Raw genomic sequence first — 20,150 nt, forward strand, 5'->3', positions numbered from 1 at the left:
ATGCCAATAGTCCTGCAGGCCATGTCACTGGCAATTCTGACGAGTCCTCTCCTGCCTGGGATTCCTCCGATGCATCCTTGCGTGTAACGCCTACTGCTGCTGGCGCTGCTGTTGTTGCTGCTGGGAGTCGATGGTCATCCCAGAGGGGAAGTCGTAAGACCACTTTTACTACTTCCACCAAGCAATTGACTGTCCAACAGTCCTTTGCGAGGAAGATGAAATATTACAGCAGTCATCCTACTGCAAAGCGGATAACTGAGGCCTTGGCATCCTGGGTGGTGAGAAACGTGGTTCCGGTATCCATCATTACTGCAGAGCCAACTAGAGACTTGTTGGAGGTACTGTGTCCCCGGTACCAAATACCATCTAGGTTCCATTTCTCTAGGCAGGCGATACCGAAAATTTACACAGACCTCAGAAAAAGAGTCACCAGTGTCCTAAAAAATGCAGCTGTACCCAATGTCCACTTAACCACGGACATGTGGACAAGTGGAGCAGGGCAGGGTCAGGACTATATGACTGTGACAGCCCACTGGGTAGATGTATGGACTCCCGCCGCAAGAACAGCAGCGGCGGCACCAGTAGCAGCATCTCGCAAACGCCAACTCTTTCCTAGGCAGGCTACGCTTTGTATCACCGCCTTCCAGAATACGCACACAGCTGAAAACCTCTTACGGCAACTGAGGAAGATCATCGCGGAATGGCTTACCCCAATTGGACTCTCCTGTGGATTTGTGGCATCGGACAACGCCAGCAATATTGTGTGTGCATTAAATATGGGCAAATTCCAGCACGTCCCATGTTTTGCACATACCTTGAATTTGGTGGTGCAGAATTATTTAAAAAACGACAGGGGCGTGCAAGAGATGCTGTCGGTGGCCAGAAGAATTGCGGGACACTTTCGGCGTACAGGCACCACGTACAGAAGACTGGAGCACCACCAAAAACTACTGAACCTGCCCTGCCATCATCTGAAGCAAGAAGTGGTAACGAGGTGGAATTCAACCCTCTATATGCTTCAGAGGTTGGAGGAGCAGCAAAAGGCCATTCAAGCCTATACAATTGAGCACGATATAGGAGGTGGAATGCACCTGTCTCAAGCGCAGTGGAGAATGATTTCAACGTTGTGCAAGGTTCTGCTGCCCTTTGAACTTGCCACACGTGAAGTCAGTTCAGACACTGCCAGCCTGAGTCAGGTCATTCCCCTCATCAGGCTTTTGCAGAAGAAGCTGGAGACATTGAAGGAGGAGCTAACACAGAGCGATTCCGCTAGGCATGTGGGACTTGTGGATGGAGCCCTTAATTCGCTTAACAAGGATTCACGGGTGGTCAATCTGTTGAAATCAGAGCACTACATTTTGGCCACCATGCTCGATCCTAGATTTAAAGCCTACCTTGGATCTCTCTTTCCGGCAGACACAAGTCTGCTGGGGTTGAAAGACCTGCTGGTGAGAAAATTGTCAAGTCAAGCGGAACGCGACCTGTCAACATCTCCTCCTTCACATTCTCCCGCAACTGGGGGTGCGAGGAAAAGGCTCAGAATTCCGAGCCCACCCGCTGGCGGTGATGCAGGGCAGTCTGGAGCGACTGCTGATGCTGACATCTGGTCCGGACTGAAGGACCTGACAACGATTACGGACATGTCGTCTACTGTCACTGCATATGATTCTCTCACCATTGAAAGAATGGTGGAGGATTATATGAGTGACCGCATCCAAGTAGGCACGTCACACAGTCCATACTTATACTGGCAGGAAAAAGAGGCAATTTGGAGGCCATTGCACAAACTGGCTTTATTCTACCTAAGTTGCCCTCCCACAAGTGTGTACTCCGAAAGAGTGTTTAGTGCCGCCGCTCACCTTGTCAGCAATCGGCGTACGAGGTTACATCCAGAAAATGTGGAGAAGATGATGTTCATTAAAATGAATTATAATCAATTCCTCCGCGGAGACATTGACCAGCAGCAATTGCCTCCACAAAGTACACAGGGAGCTGAGATGGTGGATTCCAGTGGGGACGAATTGATAATCTGTGAGGAGGGGGATGTACACGGTGATATATCGGAGGATGATGATGAGGTGGACATCTTGCCTCTGTAGAGCCAGTTTGTGCAAGGAGAGATTAATTGCTTCTTTTTTGGGGGGGGTCCAAACCAACCCGTCATATCAGTCACAGTCGTGTGGCAGACCCTGTCACTGAAATGATGGGTTGGTTAAAGTGTGCATGTCCTGTTTTGTTTATACAACATAAGGGTGGGTGGGAGGGCCCAAGGACAATTCCATCTTGCACCTCTTTTTTCTTTTATTTTTCTTTGCGTCATGTGCTGTTTGGGGAGGGTTTTTTGGAAGGGACATCCTGCGTGACACTGCAGTGCCACTCCTAAATGGGCCCGGTGTTTGTGTCGGCCACTAGGGTCGCTTATCTTACTCACACAGTCAGCTACCTCATTGCGCCTCTTTTTTTCTTTGCGTCATGTGCTATTTGGGGAGGGTTTTTTGGAAGGGACATCCTGCGTGACACTGCAGTGCCACTCCTAAATGGGCCCGGTGTTTGTGTCGGCCACTAGGGTCGCTTATCTTACTCACACAGTCAGCTACCTCATTGCGCCTCTTTTTTTCTTTGCGTCATGTGCTGTTTGGGGAGGGTTTTTTGGAAGGGCCATCCTGCGTGACACTGCAGTGCCACTCCTAGATGGGCCCGGTGTTTGTGTCGGCCACTAGGGTCGCTAATCTTACTCACACAGCTACCTCATTGCGCCTTTTTTTTTCTTTGCTTCATGTGCTGTTTGGGGAGGGTTTTTTGGAAGGGACATCCTGCGTGACACTGCAGTGCCACTCCTAAATGGGCCCGGTGTTTGTGTCGGCCACTACGGTCGCTAATCTTACTCACACAGCTACCTCATTGCGCCTCTTTTTTTCTTTGCGTCATGTGCTGTTTGGGGAGGGTTTTTTGGAAGGGACATCCTGCGTGACACTGCAGTGCCACTCCTAAATGGGCCCGGTGTTTGTGTCGGCCACTAGGGTCGCTTATCTTACTCACACAGCTACCTCATTGCGCCTCTTTTTTTCTTTGCGTCATGTGCTGTTTGGGGAGGGTTTTTTGGAAGGGACATCCTGCGTGACACTGCAGTGCCACTCCTAAATGGGCCCGGTGTTTGTGTCGGCCACTACGGTCGCTAATCTTACTCACACAGCTACCTCATTGCGCCTCTTTTTTTCTTTGCGTCATGTGCTGTTTGGGGAGGGTTTTTTGGAAGGGACATCCTGCGTGACACTGCAGTGCCACTCCTAGATGGGCCAGGTGTTTGTGTCGGCCACTAGGGTCGCTTAGCTTAGTCATCCAGCGACCTCGGTGCAAATTTTAGGACTAAAAATAATATTGTGAGGTGTGAGGTATTCAGAATAGACTGAAAATGAGTGGAAATTATGGTTTTTGAGGTTAATAATAATATGGGATCAAAATGACCCCCAAATTCTATGATTTAAGCTGTTTTTTAGGGTTTTTTGAAAAAAACACCCGAATCCAAAACACACCCGAATCCGACAAAAAAAATTCGGTGAGGTTTTGCCAAAACGCGGTCGAACCCAAAACACGGCCGCGGAACCGAACCCAAAACCAAAACACAAAACCCGAAAAATTTCAGGCGCTCATCACTAATATAGTGTACACACACACATACATATACTGTACACACGCACACATGTATGTCACAGTCACGCACATACACTCACACCTCTTGCCTACAGCGTGTTATAAAGATGAGAGAGGGCGGGCACAATATTACTAAGCCTTGTCCCCTTGCGGCAAAATGCTGCGATTTGCAGGTCTTTCTGGAGGGGGCAGGGCAAAAATGACGCAGTTGTAATTAAATGACGTCATATTAGCTCTGCCCCCTCGCCATTCACATTGTAATTTGCGCAAGGGGATGGGGCTTAGTAATATTTAGGCCTACACTCCCCTCTGTCAGGTGAGGTTTCTGGGTACTCACAAACCCCCCTGCATGCGCTTCTGCTCTGCACCCCACAGTGATGCCTCTGCATAATATTGCCCAAGTTCATTTTATACACCATACAGTAAGTTAGTTAAATGTATGCCCCATATAGTACCTTAGTTGAGTATACCACACAGCGCCACCAGTTCATATTATGCTACATTACAGAGCTGCCAGTACACATTATGCCACACAGCAGGTGGGGACTGATCTACTCCTACCTGTGGGGGATACTTCCTAATGCAGGACATTCCATTTTGAGTGGAAATCATCTTAATTTAGGCACACTGTCCCTTTCTGGGATAGTCCTAATCAGCACTGACAAGTCCCCCTTTTCAGGCGCGAGCAATGGGTCAGACCCAATTTCTTACCAGGCAATTTCTGGAACTTTGTAGACAACTATATAGGGGCCTAGCACACACTATAGCTACTAGTTACACCCATAATAATACAGTATATATATATATATATATATATACATATATACATATATACATACATAGATACTGTATTATTATAGACAACTATATAGGGGCCCAGGGGCGGCTTGGGCTGGAAAACCAGCCTGGGAAATTTCTGGTAGCAGCCCTAAAGGGGGCGGGGTCTGTTGAAGAGGTGGGATCTGTCGAGGGGGGCGGGATCCCTACTCATAGGGTCTGATTATGAATTTGACGCAGTTGCAGCATTTCTTGCATCTTTTTCTGCAGTTGCGCCTGTGACTTTATGCTAGTGACGCTGCAATGCCCTTCCCTGCATCCATGTACAGCCATGCATCCAAATATGCAAGAACAGAGATACCCACATTCAGTGTCTACAGATGCTGCAATTATGCTTTGTGCATCTTTAGATGCCACCTTTGGTCGCACCATTGAAACTTTCACCAGTCCTGTGCTAGGTGCAGATAATCTGCCTGAGTATGGCCCCCAATGTGAGAAATTCAGCATTTCTCTCTATAAGCAACACTCCTATACTACGTTACATCTGCATCTGATTAACCAACCCGCTGTAACCGCCTAGTAATGCCCAACACATTTCTAATACACTACTGTCTGCGTACGTCTAAATCTGTACTTCAACTCTATACAAACACCATCAGGATGTATTTGCAGTGCAACTCAGATGAAAACCATCACTCCACTGCGTCCAACATCACTACTGGTCAGACTCAGATCAGGCCTGTAATGCTGTATACTGTGCCATAGTGGTGCTTCCTATATAACACCTCCTACTGCGTCCCACATCCCCACTGGTCAGACTCAGATCAGGCCTGTAATGCTGTATACTGTGCCATAGTGGTGCTTGCTATATAACACCTCCTACTGCGTCCCACATCCCCACTGGTCAGACTCAGATCAGGCCTGTAATGCTGTATACTGTGCCATAGTGATGCTTGCTGTAGAAAATAACTACAAAGGGTCATGCACATTTACACAATGTCACTCCCCTTCTATCTGCTGATCTCTCTCATTCTAAAAACACTCAGAGGTGCAATAAATTAAATAGACAATAGCAATTACCAAAAAACAAACAAAGAAACCCCCAGAAATTAAATATTCCGTCTGGCAATGATTTGTTAGTAGTCAGCAGCTGGCGTGACATTATGGTGACCATCACACCACACATGCTGCAGCATACTGTACGGAAAATATATGGGCTGTAGTTATATGATCCCGGCCACCGGTAACACGGCCCCAACCCAAATATATGTCACGTATACTGTATCTATCTGTATATATCTATATATAGGCACAATAGCCAAAGGGGATAATAATAATAATAATAATACTCACTAACATGATTGGACACAGTAGATCACATGACTGTAAACGACCGCAGTTTCCAGTATAACCATATACCTGCACTACTTCAAACTGTCACTGCACCATGGCCCTCATTCCGAGTTGTTCGCTCGGTATTTTTCATCGCATCGCAGTGAAAATCCGCTTAGTACGCATGCGCAATGTTCGCATTGCGACTGCGCCAAGTAACTTTACTATGAAGAAAGTAATTTTACTCACGGCTTTTATTTTCGCTCCGGCGATCGTAATGTGATTGACAGGAAATGGGTGTTACTGGGCGGAAACACGGCGTTTCAGGGGCGTGTGGCTGAAAACGCTACCGTTTCCGGAAAAAACGCAGGAGTGGCCGGGGAAACGGTGGGAGTGCCTGGGCGAACGCTGGGTGTGTTTGTGACGTCAACCAGGAACGACAAGCACTGAAATGATCGCACAGGCAGAGTAAGTCTGGAGCTACTCTGAAACTGCTAAGTAGTTAGTAATCGCAATATTGCGAATACATCGGTCGCAATTTTAAGAAGCTAAGATTCACTCCCAGTAGGCGGCGGCTTAGCGTGTGTAACTCTGCTAAATTCGCCTTGCGACCGATCAACTCGGAATGAGGGCCCATATGTAAACAAATCCAACCACAGTATAGCATCACTCACAGAGACACTGGTCAATGACAGCAACACATCCCCCCTCACTGACAGCAGCACATCCCTGCCTCACTGACAGAGGCACATCTCCGCCTCACTGACAGCGGCACATCCCCCTTCACTGACTGCAGCACATCCCCGCCTCACTGACAGCAGCACATCCCCTCCTCACTGACAGCAGCACATCCCTGCCTCACTGACAGCAACACATCCCTGCCTCACTGACAGAGGCACATCCCCCCTCACTGACAGCAGCACATCCCCGCCTCACTGACAGTGGCACATCCCCGCCTCACTGACAGCAGCACATCCCCGCCTCACTGACAGCAGCACATCCCTGCCTCACTGACAGCAACACATCCCTGCCTCACTGACAGAGGCACATCCCCCCTCACTGACAGAGGCACATCTCCGCCTCACTGACAGCGGCACATCCCCCTTCACTGACTGCAGCACATCCCCGCCTCACTGACAGCAGCACATCCCCGCCTCACTGACAGCAGCACATCCCCGCCTCACTGACAGCAACACATCCCTGCCTCACTGACAGAGGCACATCCCCCCTCACTGACAGCAGCACATCCCCGCCTCACTGACAGCGGCACATCCCCCTTCACTGACAGCAGCACATCTCCGCCTCACTGACAGCAGCACATCCCCATCTCACTGACAGCAGCACATCCCCGCCTCACTGACAGCAGCACATCCCTGCCTCACTGACAGCGGCACATCCCCCTTTACTGACAGCAGCACATCCCCGCCTCACTGACAGCAGCACATTCCCATCTCACTGACAACAGCACATCCCTGCCTCACTGACAGCAGCACATTCCCATCTCACTAACAACAGCACATCCCTGCCTCACTGACAGAGGCACATCCCCACCTCACTGACAGCAGCACATCCCTGCCTCACTGACAGCGGCACATCCCCCTTTACTGACAGCAGCACATCCCCGCCTCACTGACTGCAGCACATTCCCATCTCACTGACAACAGCACATCCCTGCCTCACTGACAACAGCACATCCCTGCCTCACTGACAGCAGCACATTCCCATCTCACTAACAACAGCACATCCCTGCCTCACTGACAGAGGCACATCCCCACCTCACTGACAGCAGCACATCCCTGCCTCACTGACAGCGGCACATCCCCCTTTTCTGACAGCAGCACATCCCCGCCTCACTGACAGCAGCACATTCCCATCTCACTGACAACAGCACATCCCTGTCTCACTGACAGCAGCACATTCCCATCTCACTAACAACAGCACATCCCTGCCTCACTGACAGAGGCACATCCCCACCTCACTGACAGCAGCACATCCCCACCTCACTGACAGCAGCACATTCCCATCTCACTAACAACAGCACATCCCTGCCTCACTGACAGAGGCACATCCCCACCTCACTGACAGCAGTACATCCCCACCTCACTGACAGCAGTACATACCCACCTCGCTGACAGCAGCACATCCCCGCCTCACACACACACACACACACACACACACACACACACAATGCGCTGGTCCGGTAACCCAAATGATATTAGCAGCTGTGTCCATTGCCGCCACAGACGACAAGCACAGATGCAGTGGTGCCACACTGTGGACTATGCAAATGACGCTAAACACATTTTACTTGCTTTTTTTATGATCCTGATGACAGCAAATACACTGGTACCATGGTCTTATACTCTGCATTTAGTATCATTTGTAAAGTCCAGTGTACAGCACCTCTGCATCTATATTTTTAGATAGATATACAGATGTGCACTCCCTCATTGTTGCCGCAATGCATTCGCACATATCGCGGCAACAATTACATTTGCCTAGGAGAGACTATTCGCAGCCGTGTTCACACAATGCAATTCCTATGGATCGCAGGTGCAAATAATTGCACATGCCGGCAAAAGTGAAATATTTAATCTATTCCTGACGAAAAGATTGGGGGTATGGAAAAGTGAAGGGTGTAATTATGCGTGCACCGAAGGGGGTGTGGTAACACAAAAGGAGGCATGTCCTTAGGTGTAGTGTGCCACACCATATACCCCTTATACACAGTATGCACCACAATAGTAGGATCCCTTATACTATCTAGTACTGGTGCCCCTTACAGATAATGCCACACAGTATGAGCTGAAATTCACATTACACCACACAATATGAGCCAAATTCAAGTTATGCCACACAGTATGAGACAAAATTTACATTATGCCACACAGTATGAGTCGAAATGTACATTGTGCCGCACAGTATGAGCAGAAATTTACATTATGCCACACAGTATGAGCTGGAATTTACATTATGCTACACAGTATGAGCCAAATTCACATTATGCCACATATTATGAGCTGAAAATCAGGGACAGAGAGAGTGACAGCGGGGACATAGGGACAGGGAGACTGACAGCGGGGACAGGGAAAGTGACAGCAGGTTCAGGGAGACTGACAGCGGAGACATAGGGACAGGGAGACTGACAACGGGGACAGGGAGAATGACAGCAGGGACAGGGAGAGTGACAGCAGGGACATAGGGACAGGGAGACTGACAGCGGGGACAGGGAGAGTGACAGCAGGGACAGAGAGAGGAACAGCAAGGACATGCAGTAGGGAGAGAGAAAGGCAGCAGGGTAAGATTACCTAATGAGCAACGGAGAGGAGAAGGAAGCTGTGGGCTGTGGTTGGTGGCAGCGGTGCGGAGGAGGAGGAGGCTGTGGTCGGCAGCAGAGGTGCAGAGGAGGCTGTGGTCGGCAGCAGCAGTGCAGAGGGTCTGTGGTTGGCAGTGGCAGTGCGGAGGAGGCTGTGGTCGGTGGTAGCGGTGCGAAGGAAGCTGTGGTCGGCAGCGGTGAGGAGGAGGCTGTGGTCGGCAGCGGCGGTGCAGATGAGGCTGTGGTCGGCGGTGTGTAGAAGGAGGCTGAGGTCAGCGGCAGCCGTGTGGAGGAGGCTGTGGTCAGCAGCAACAGTGCAGAGGAAGCTGTGGTCGTCGGCGGTGCGGAGGGTGCTGTGGTCGGCAGCGGCGCTACAGAGGAGGCTGTGGTCGTTTGAGGTGGAGCTGTTAGTCACAGCCTGGGGCGTCGGATACTGGGGGGGTAAAGGGGCAGCTCACCCACCCCCTAAACATAAAGAGGCGCAGGTTATGGGGGTCATTCCGTGTTGATCGTAGCTGTGCTAAATTTAGCACAGCTACGATCGTTAACTCAGACATGCGGGGGGACACCCAGCACAGGGCTAGTACGCCCCGCATGTCAGTATCGCCCCCCGCACAAATACAAAAGCATCGCACAGAGGTGATGCCTTTGTATTTGAGGAGTAACTCCCGGCCAGCGCAGCTCCTGCGGCTGGCCGGGAGATTTGCTTGTCGGACCAGATCCTGGTTGGCTGGTCCGGTTGTCCCGTCAGCGCCACCCGTCACCCCTGCGCCAGGCCTCAGACCGGTGCCTCTCTGTGAGTGGATGCGCTGCGTGCGGTGGCGGGAGGAGGAGCCTGTGAACAGCGCACAGCAGCAGTGCATTGTGTTATAGTGCCTGCCCGTGGCGCTGGGACCACAAGGGTCCGCAACAAGCCCTGTACTGTCTACGCAAACTTTGTAGCTCTGTGATCCCTAGGATGCTGAGCTTACTGAATTTGATTGTAAAACTTTTAGCATTTTATATTATCTTTCAAAGATAGTAATAGCAATCCCATCAACAACTCTCTAAAAAGGAGGATCACAATGCTGCGGCTACATTTACACATGGAGCGGAGGATATAATGTAGTCTTTCACCTAACCGCACATCGCTCCTCCCATACATGACCTGCGCCTCTCTATGTTTAGAGGCGCAGGTCATGTATGGGAGGAGCGACCACAGCCTCATCTGCACTGCAGCTGCCAACCACAGCCTCCTCCGCACCGCTGCTGACCACAGCCTCCTCCGCACAGCTACCACCGACCACAGCCTCCTCCGCACCATTGACTACAGCCTCCTCTGCACCGCCGCTGCCAACCACAGCCTCCTCTGCCCCACTGCTGCCGACCACACCCTCCTCTGCACCGCTGCTGCTGACCACAGCCTCCTCCTCCTCCGCACCGCTGCCACCAACCACAGCCCACAGCTTCCTTCTCCTCTCCGCTGCTCATAAGGTAATCTTACCCTGCTGTCTTTCTCTCTCCCTACTGCATGTCCTTGCTGTTCCTCTCTCTGTCCATGCTGTCACTCTCCCTGTCCCCGCTGTCAGTCTCCCTGTCCCTATGTCCCTGCTGTCACTCTCCCTGTCCCTGCTGTCCCTCTACCTGTCCCCGCTGTCAGTATCCCTGTACCTATGTCTCCGCTGTCAGTCTCCCTGTACTTGCTGTCACTTTCCCTGTCCCTATGTCCCCGCTGTCACTCTCTCTGTCCCTGAATTTCAGCTCATAATGTGTGGCATAATGTGAATTTGGCTCATACTGTGTGGCATAATGTAAATTCCAGCTCATACTGTGTGGCATAATGTAAATTTCTGCTCATACTGTGTGGCATAATGTAAATTTTGTCTCATACTGTGTGGCATAACTTGAATTTGGCTCATATTGTGTGGCGTAATATGAATTTGGCTCATACTGTGCGGTATAATGTGAATTTCAGCTCATACTGTGTGGCATAGCGTGATTTTGGCTCATACTGTGTGGCATAATGTGAATTTCAGCTCATACTGTGTGGCATTATCTGTAAGGGGCACCAGTACTAGATAGTATAAGGGATCCTACTATTGTGGTGCATACTGTATATAAGGGGTATATGGTGTGGCACACTACACCTAAGGACATGCCTCCTTTTGTGTTACCACACCCCCTTCGGCGCACGCATAATAACGCCCTTTACTTTTCCATACCACCACTTCAAAATTTCCATTTTCGACCACTGTATATGACATAGTCTAGAATGGCTGTCACTCTGTTGAAGCAGGATAAAGTGGTGGCGTGCTGGAATGTACAAAGTAACACAATCTCTTGGTCCCCATAAATAGGACTCCCACATGCACAACTTGTAAAATGAACCCACTGGGACAAGGTCATTATTCAACATTTAAGAAATGTAATCTTTTCGTCAGGAATAGATTAAATATTTCACTTTTGTCGGCATGTGCAATTATTTGCACCTGCGATCCATAGGAATTGCATTGTGTGAACACGGCTGCGAATAGTCTCTCCTAGGCAAATGTAATTGTTGCCGCGATATGTGCGAATGCATTGCGGCAACAATGAGGGAGTGCACATCTGTATATCTATCTAAAAATATAGATGCAGAGGTGCTGTACACTGGACTTTACAAATGATACTAAATGCAGAGTATAAGACCATGGTACCAGTGTATTTGCTGTCATCAGGATCATAAAAAAAAGCAAGTAAAATGTGTTTAGCGTCATTTGCATAGTCCACAGTGTGGCACCACCGCATCTGTACTTGTTGCCTGTGGCGGCAATGGACACAGCTGCTAATATCATTTGGGTTACCGGCAGTGGTGCAAGTAGAAAAAATGTCTTACGGGTACTGTGTGCGCGCGCCTAAGGCGCGCGCGCAGAAAAAATGGGTGTGGCCAAATGCCACCTGGGCGTGGCCAATGAAAATGGGGGCGTGATACACATATGGGGGGAGGGGCAGATACACGTATGACCCCAATAGTGCCAGATGCACGTTGCCCCACAGTGCCAGATATACATTGCCCCACAGTGCCAGATACACATTGCCCCACAGTGCCAGATACACATTGCCTCACAGTGCCAGATACACATTGCCCCACAGTGCCAGATACAGAAATGCCCCCAGAGTGCCAGATATACATTGCCTCACAGTGTCAGATACACATTGCCCCACAGTGCCAGATACACAAATGCCCCCACTGTGTCAGATATACATTGCCCCCCCGTGCCAGATACAGAAATGCCCCTACAGTGTCAGATATGCCCCCAGTGCCAGATATCCCCCAGTGCCAGGTACACATGCCCCCCCAGTGCCAGATATCCCCCAGTGCCAGGTATACATGCCCCCCAGTGCCAGATTAGAGATGTGCACCGGAAATTTTTCGGGTTTTGTGTTTTGGTTTTGGGTTCGGTTCCGTGGCCGTGTTTTGGGTTCGAACGCGTTTTGGCAAAACCTCACCGAATTTTTTTTGTCGGATTCGGGTGTGTTTTGGATTCGGGTGTTTTTTTTTAAAAAACCCTAAAAAACAGCTTAAATCATAGAATTTGGGGGTCATTTTGATCCCAAAGTATTATTAACCTCAATAACCATAATTTCCACTCATTTTCAGTCTATTCTGAACACCTCACACCTCACAATATTATTTTTAGTCCTAAAATTTGCACCGAGGTCGCTGGATGACTAAGCTCAGCGACCCAAGTGGCCGACACAAACACCTGACCCATCTAGGAGTGGCACTACAGTGTCACGCAGGATGGCCCATCCAAAAAACACTCCCCAAACAGCACATGACGCAAAGAAAAAAAACAGGCGCAATGAGGTAGCTGTGTGACTAAGCTCAGCGACCCTAGTGGCCGACACAAACACCTGGCCCATCTAGGAGTGGCACTGCAGTGTCACGCAGGATGGCCCTTCCAAAAAACACTCCCCAAACAGCACATGACGCAAAGAAAAAAAGAGGCGCAATGAGGTAGCTGTGTGAGTAAGCTAAGCGACCCTAGTGGCCGACACAAACACCTGGCCCATCTAGGAGTGGCACTGCAGTGTCAGGCCGGATGGCCCTTCCAAAAAATACTCCCCAAACAGCACATGACGCAAAGAAGAAAAAAAAGAGGCGCAATGAGGTAGCTGTGTGACTAAGATAAGTGACCCTAGTGGCCGACACAAACACCTGGCCCATCTAGGAGTGGCACTGCAGTGTCACGCAGGATGGCCCTTCCAAAAAACACTCCCCAAACAGCACATGACGCAAAGAAAAATGAAAGAAAAAAGAGGTGCAAGATGGAATTGTCCTTGGGCCCTCCCACCCACCCTTATGTTGTATAAACAGGACATGCACACTTTAACCAACCCATCATTTCAGTGACAGGGTCTGCCACACGACTGTGACTGAAATGACGGGTTGGTTTGGACCCCCACCAAAAAAGAAGCAATTAATCTCTCCTTGCACAAACTGGCTCTACAGAGGCAAGACGTCCACCTCATCATCATCCTCCGATTCATCACCGTGTACATCCCCCTCCTCACAGATTATCAATTCGTCCCCACTGGAATCCACCATCACAGCTCCCTGTTTACTTTGTGGATGTAATTGCTGCTGGTGAATGTTTCCATGGAGGAATTGATTATAATTCATTTTAATGAACATCATCTTCTCCACATTTTCTGGAAGTAACCTCGTACGCCGATTGCTGACAAGGTGAGTGGCGGCACTAAACACTCTTTCGGAGTACACACTTGTGGGAGGGCAACTTAGGTAGAATAAAGCCAGTTTGTACAAGGGCCTCCAAATTGCCTTTTTTTCCTGCCAGTATACGTACGGACTGTCTGACGTGCCTACTTGGATGCGGTCACTCATATAATCCTCCACCATTCTTTCAATGGTGAGAGAATCATATGCAGTGACAGTAGACAACATGTCCGTAATCGTTGTCAGGTCCTTCAGTCCGGACCAGATGTCAGGTCCTTCAGTCCGGACCAGATGTCAGCATCAGCAGTCGCTCCAGACTGCCCTGCATCAGCGCCAGCGGGTGGGCTCGGAATTCTGAGCCTTTTCCTCGCACCCCCAGTTGCCGGAGAATGTGAAGGAGGAGATGTTGACAGGTCGCGTTCCGCTTGACTTGACAATTTTCTCACCAGCAGTTCTTTGAACCCCTGCAGACTTGTGTCTGCCGGAAAGAGAGATACAACGTAGGTTTTAAATCCAGGATCGAGCACGGTGGCCAAAATGTAGTGCTCTGATTTCAACAGATTGACCACCCGTGAATCCTTGTTAAGCGAATTAAGGGCTCCATCCACAAGTCCCACATGCCTAGCGGAATCGCTCAGTGTTAGCTCCTCCTTCAATGTCTCCAGCTTCTTCTGCAAAAGCCTGATGAGGGGAATGACCTGACTCAGGCTGGCAGTGTCTGAACTGACTTCACGTGTGGCAAGTTCAAAAGGTTGCAGAACCTTGCACAACGTTGAAATCATTCTCCACTGCGCTTGAGACAGGTGCATTCCACCTCCTATATCGTGGTCAGTTGTATAGGCTTGAATGGCCTTTTGCTGCTCCTCCAACCTCTGAAGCATATAGAGGGTTGAATTCCACCTCGTTACCACTTCTTGCTTCAGATGATGGCAGGGCAGGTTCAGGCGTTTTTGGTGTTGCTCCAGTCTTCTGTACGTGGTGCCTGTACGCCGAAAGTGTCCCGCAATTCTTCTGGCCACCGACAGCATCTCTTGCACGCCCCTCTCGTTTTTTAAATAATTCTGCACCACCAAATTCAAGGTATGTGCAAAACATGGGACGTGCTGGAATTTGCCCTATTTAATGCACACACAATATTGCTGGCGTTGTCCGATGCCACAAATCCACAGGAGAGTCCAATTGGGGTAAGCCATTCTGCGATGATCTTCCTCAGTTGCCGTAAGAGGTTTTTAGCTGTGTGCGTATTCTGGAAAGCGGTGATACAAAGCGTAGCCTGCCTAGGAAAGAGTTGGCGTTTGCGAGATGCTGCTACTGGTGCCACCGCTGCTGTTCTTGCGGCGGGAGTCAATACATCTACCCAGTGGGCTGTCACAGTCATATAGTCCTCAGTCTGCCCTGCTCCACTTGTCCACATGTCCGTGGTTAAGTGGACATTGGGTACAACTGCATTTTTTAGGACACTGGTGAGTCTTTTTCTGAGGTCTGTGTACATTTTCGGTATCGCCTGCCTAGAGAAATGGAACCTAGATGGTATTTGGTACCGGGGACACAGTACCTCAATCAAGTCTATAGTTGGCTCTGCAGTAATGATGGATACCGGAACCACGTTTCTCACCGCCCAGGATGCCAAGGCCTCAGTTATCCGCTTTGCAGCAGGATGACTGCTGTGATATTTCATCTTCCTCGCAAAGGACTGTTGGACAGTCAATTGCTTGGTGGAAGTAGTAAAAGTGGGCTTACGACTTCCCCTCTGGGATGACCATCGACTCCCAGCAGCAACAACAGCAGCGCCAGCAGCAGTAGGCGTTACACTCAAGGATGCATCGGAGGAATCCCAGGCAGGAGAGGACTCGTCAGAATTGCCAGTGACATGGCCTGCAGGACTATTGGCATTCCTGGGGAAGGAGGAAATTGACACTGAGGGAGTTGGTGGGGTGGTTTGCGTGAGCTTGGTTACAAGAGGAAGGGATTTACTGGTCAGTGGACTGCTTCCGCTGTCGCCCAAAGTTTTTGAACTTGTCACTGACTTATGATGAATGCGCTGCAGGTGACGTATAAGGGAGGATGTTCCGAGGTGGTTAACGTCCTTACCCCTACTTATTACAGCTTGACAAAGGCAACACACGGCTTGACACCTGTTGTCCGCATTTCTGTTGAAATACTTCCACACCGAAGAGCTGATTTTTTTGGTATTTTCACCAGGCATGTCAATGGCCATATTCCTCCCACGGACAACAGGTGTCTCCCCGGGTGCCTGACTTAAACAAACCACCTCACCATCAGAATCCTCCTTGTCAATTTCCTCCCCAGCGCCAGCAACACCCATATCCTCCTCATCCTGGTGTACTTCAACACTGACATCTTCAATCTGACTATCAGGAACTGGACTGCGGGTGCTCCTTCCAGCACTTGCAGGGGGCGTGCAAATGGTGGAAGGCGCATGCTCTTCACATCCAGTGTTGGGAAGGTCAGGCATCGCAACCGACACAATTGGACTCTCCTTGTGGATTTGTGATTTCGAAGAACGCACAGTTCTTTGCTGTGCTTTTGCCAGCTTAAGTCTTTTCATTTTTCTAGCGAGAGGCTGAGTGCTTCCATCCTCATGTGAAGCTGAACCACTAGCCATGAACATAGGCCAGGGCCTCAGCCGTTCCTTGCCACTCCGTGTGGTAAATGGCATATTGGCAAGTTTACGCTTCTCCTCCGACGATTTTATTTTAGATTTTTGAGTCCTTTTTTTACTGATATTTTGTGTTTTGGATTTTACATGCTCTGTACTATGACATTGGGCATCGGCCTTGGCAGACGACGTTGATGGAATTTCATCGTCTCGGCCATGACTAGTGGCAGCAGCTTCAGCACGAGGTGGAAGTGGATCTTGATCTTTCCCTATTTTTGGAACCTCAACATTTTTGTTCTCCATATTTTAATAGGCACAACTAAAAGGCACCTCAGGTAAACAATGGAGATGGATGGATACTAGTATACTTATGGATGACGAGTGACTGACGACACAGCGGTAGCTGAACAAAAAAAATATAACACTACTGCAGGTAAATATTTATATAATATAATGAATGACGGACCTGCTGGACACTGTCAGCAGAATGCGTTTATAGAATAAAAAAAAAAAAACACCACAGGAGTGTTTAACTTTTTCAGGCAGACAATATACTGGTGGTCACTGGTCAGTCACACTGGCAGCAAAAGTGTGCACTGTACTCCTGCTATAACTGCACCCCAGTCTCCCCCACAATTCAGCTGTGTGAGCAGTGAGCACTCAGCACAGTCAGATATACATAGATGATATTATCAATCATGCAGCACACTGAGGCTGAGCACAGATATGGTATGTGACTGTGTATCGTTTTTTTTTCAGGCAGAGAACGGATTATATTAAATAATAAAGTGGTCAGTCACTAGTAACTAACTATCAGCAAAACTCTGCACTCTGAGTACTCCTAATGCTCCCCAAAATTACTAAGTAATCAACTCAAGTGTCTCTATCTATTCTAACGGAGAGGACGCCAGCCACGTCCTCTCCCTATCAATCTCAATGCACGTGTGAAAATGGCGGCGACGCGCGGCTCCTTATATAGAATCCGAGTCTCGCGATAGAATACGAGCCTCGCGAGAATCCGACAGCGGGATGATGACGTTCGGGCGCGCTCGGGTTAGCCGAGCAAGGCGGGAAGATCCGAGTCTGCCTCGGACCCGTGTAAAAAGGCTGAAGTTCGGGGGGGGTTCGGATTCCGAGGAACCGAACCCGCTCATCTCTATGCCAGATATCCCCCAGTGCCAGGTATACATGCCCCCCCCAGGGCCAGATATCCCCCAGTGCCAGGTATACATGCCCCCCTGTGCCAGATATCCCCCATTGTCAGGTATATATGCCCCCCTGTGCCAGATATCCCCCAGTGCTAGGTATACATGCCCCCCCAGTGCCAGATATCCCCCAGTGCCATGTATACATGCCCCCCTGTGCCAGATATCCCCCAGTGCCAGGTATATATGCCCCCCTGTGCCAGATATCCCCCAGTGCCAGGAATACATGCCCCCCCAGTGCCAGATATCCCCCAGTGCCAGGTATACATGCCCCCCTGTGCCAGATATCCCCCAGTGCCAGGTATATATGCCCCCCTGTGCCAGATATCCCCCAGTGCCAGATATCCCCCAGTGCCAGGTATACATGCCCCCCTGTGCCAGATATCCCCCAGTGCCAGGTATATATGCCCCCCTGTGCCAGATATCCCCCACTGCCAGGTATATATGCCCCCCTGTGCCAGATATGCCCCCAGTGCCAGATATCCCCCAGTGCCAGGTATAACATGCCCCCCCAGTGCCAGATATCCCCCAGTGTCAGGTATACATGTTTCCCTCCCCCCTCCTCCCTCCTCCCCTGCTCACCGCTGCCGCTGCCGTCTGTCTGTGTGAGGGGAGGAGAGCGCAGCCTGCGCCTCTCCTTCCCCTCAGTCTCCGGCGGGTGTCTCACAGTTTAATTCAGCGCCGATCCGTGAGCCAATCGGATCGGCGCTGAATTAAACTATGACACCCGCCGGAGACTGAGGGGAAGGAGAGGCGCAGGCAGCGCTCTCCTCCCCTCACATCAGCGGCGGTGCGGCGATGCGGCGGGGACGGCGGGTGCGGCGTGGAGCAGCAGAGGGAAGAGGAGCGGCGGCCCGTCGGTGTGGGTACGGCGTACCCACGGCTAAATTCTTACGGGTACGCCGTACCCACCCGTACCCGCCCACTTGCACCGGTAACCAGTGAGGCAGGGATGTGCTGCTGTCAGTGAGGCGGGGATGTGCTGCAGTCAGTGAAGGGGGATGTGCCGCTGTCAGTGAGGCGGGGATGTGCCTCTGTCAGTGAGGCAGGGATGTGCTGCTGTCAGTGAAGGGGGATGTGCCGCTGTCAGTGAGGCGGGGATGTGCCTCTGTCAGTGAGGCGGGGATGTGCTGCTGTCAGTGAGGCGGGGATGTGCCTCTGTCAGTGAGGCGGGGATGTGCTGCTGTCAGTGAAGGGGGATGTGCCGCTGTCAGTGAGGCGGGGATGTGCCTCTGTCAGCAGGGCCATCTTAACAGCAGTGTAGGCCCCTGGGCACAGCAATGCACTGGGGCCCCTAGCCATCCTGCAGCGGTAGGGGTGGGGGTGGTATCAGCGGCAGGTTTGATGTCCCGCTGGCGGTAGGGGGTGTTCTATCTTCTGCTCAGCATGTAGGACCTGGAGCAGTAATTTCTGCTAATTACTCCTTTACTGCACAGATGGGGCTAAACTGTAGAGGGGTCATTGGGTTGAATGAAGAAGCCCTGGTACATGACTTCCAGGGTGGTAGGGGGTATTTAATACGTAGAGGAGGGGTGGATAGTGGGGTGGGCTTAATATTTATCATTTTCCAGTGGGAGGGCAGCTTGCTTGACTGCTGACATCTCAAGTTCCTGAAAATATATTTCTTAACTTTGAATGGGTTAAAAAAAACTAGAGAGTACCACCTTTCAGGAGATACTGGGGACACCTTTCAGGAGATACTGGGAACTTGGGGATCAGAGTTCAGGAGCCAGAGCAATCCACCAACAAAAATATAAAACTGCATACCAGCCGTGCGGAGCTGGAGCAGGGACCAGCTGCTGGAAGGATGATATCTCAGGTTCTGGGCATAGTACAGACAAGCTGCCAGTGTCCTCTGAAAGGGGAGAGTCCCAGCTTTTGGATTATACCCTCCTAAAAAATCTAAGTCAGAAAGAACCCGAGATATTTGGCTGGGAAGAGCAATTAACAGGCTTGGATGGGGACCACTGCTTTCAAGTCAGATATCTCCGGTTCCCCAGGTCCGATTTTCAAAAATCTGGTACCCCTGGAAAGAGGGGACCCTCAGCTATCAGCCTAGGGCCCTTATACTCCTGGGGCCCTTGGGCAAGAGCCCATTGAGCCCACACGAAAAGACGGCCCTGTCTGTCAGTGAGGCGGGGATGTGCTGCTGTCAGTGAAGGGGGATGTGCCGCTGTCAGTGAGGCGGGGATGTGCCTCTGTCAGTGAGGCGGGGATGTGCCTATGTCAGTGAGGCAGGGATGTGCTGCTGTCAGTGAGGCGGGGATGTGCTGCAGTCACTGAAGGGGGATGTGCCTCTGTCAGTGAGGCGGGGATGTGCTGCAGTCAGTGAAGGGGGATGTGCCTCTGTCAGTGAGGCAGGGATGTGCTGCTGTCAGTGAGGGGGGATGTGTTGCTGTCATTGACCAGTGTCTCTGTGAGTGATGCTATACTGTGGTTGGATTTGTTTACATATGGTGCAGTGACAGTTTGAAGTAGTGCAGGTATATGGTTATACTGGAAACTGCGGTCGTTTACAGTCATGTGATCTATTGTGTCCAATCATGTTAG

Source organism: Pseudophryne corroboree, chromosome 4, assembly GCF_028390025.1.
Source record: "Pseudophryne corroboree isolate aPseCor3 chromosome 4, aPseCor3.hap2, whole genome shotgun sequence".
NCBI classification, from domain to species: Eukaryota; Metazoa; Chordata; class Amphibia; order Anura; family Myobatrachidae; genus Pseudophryne; species Pseudophryne corroboree.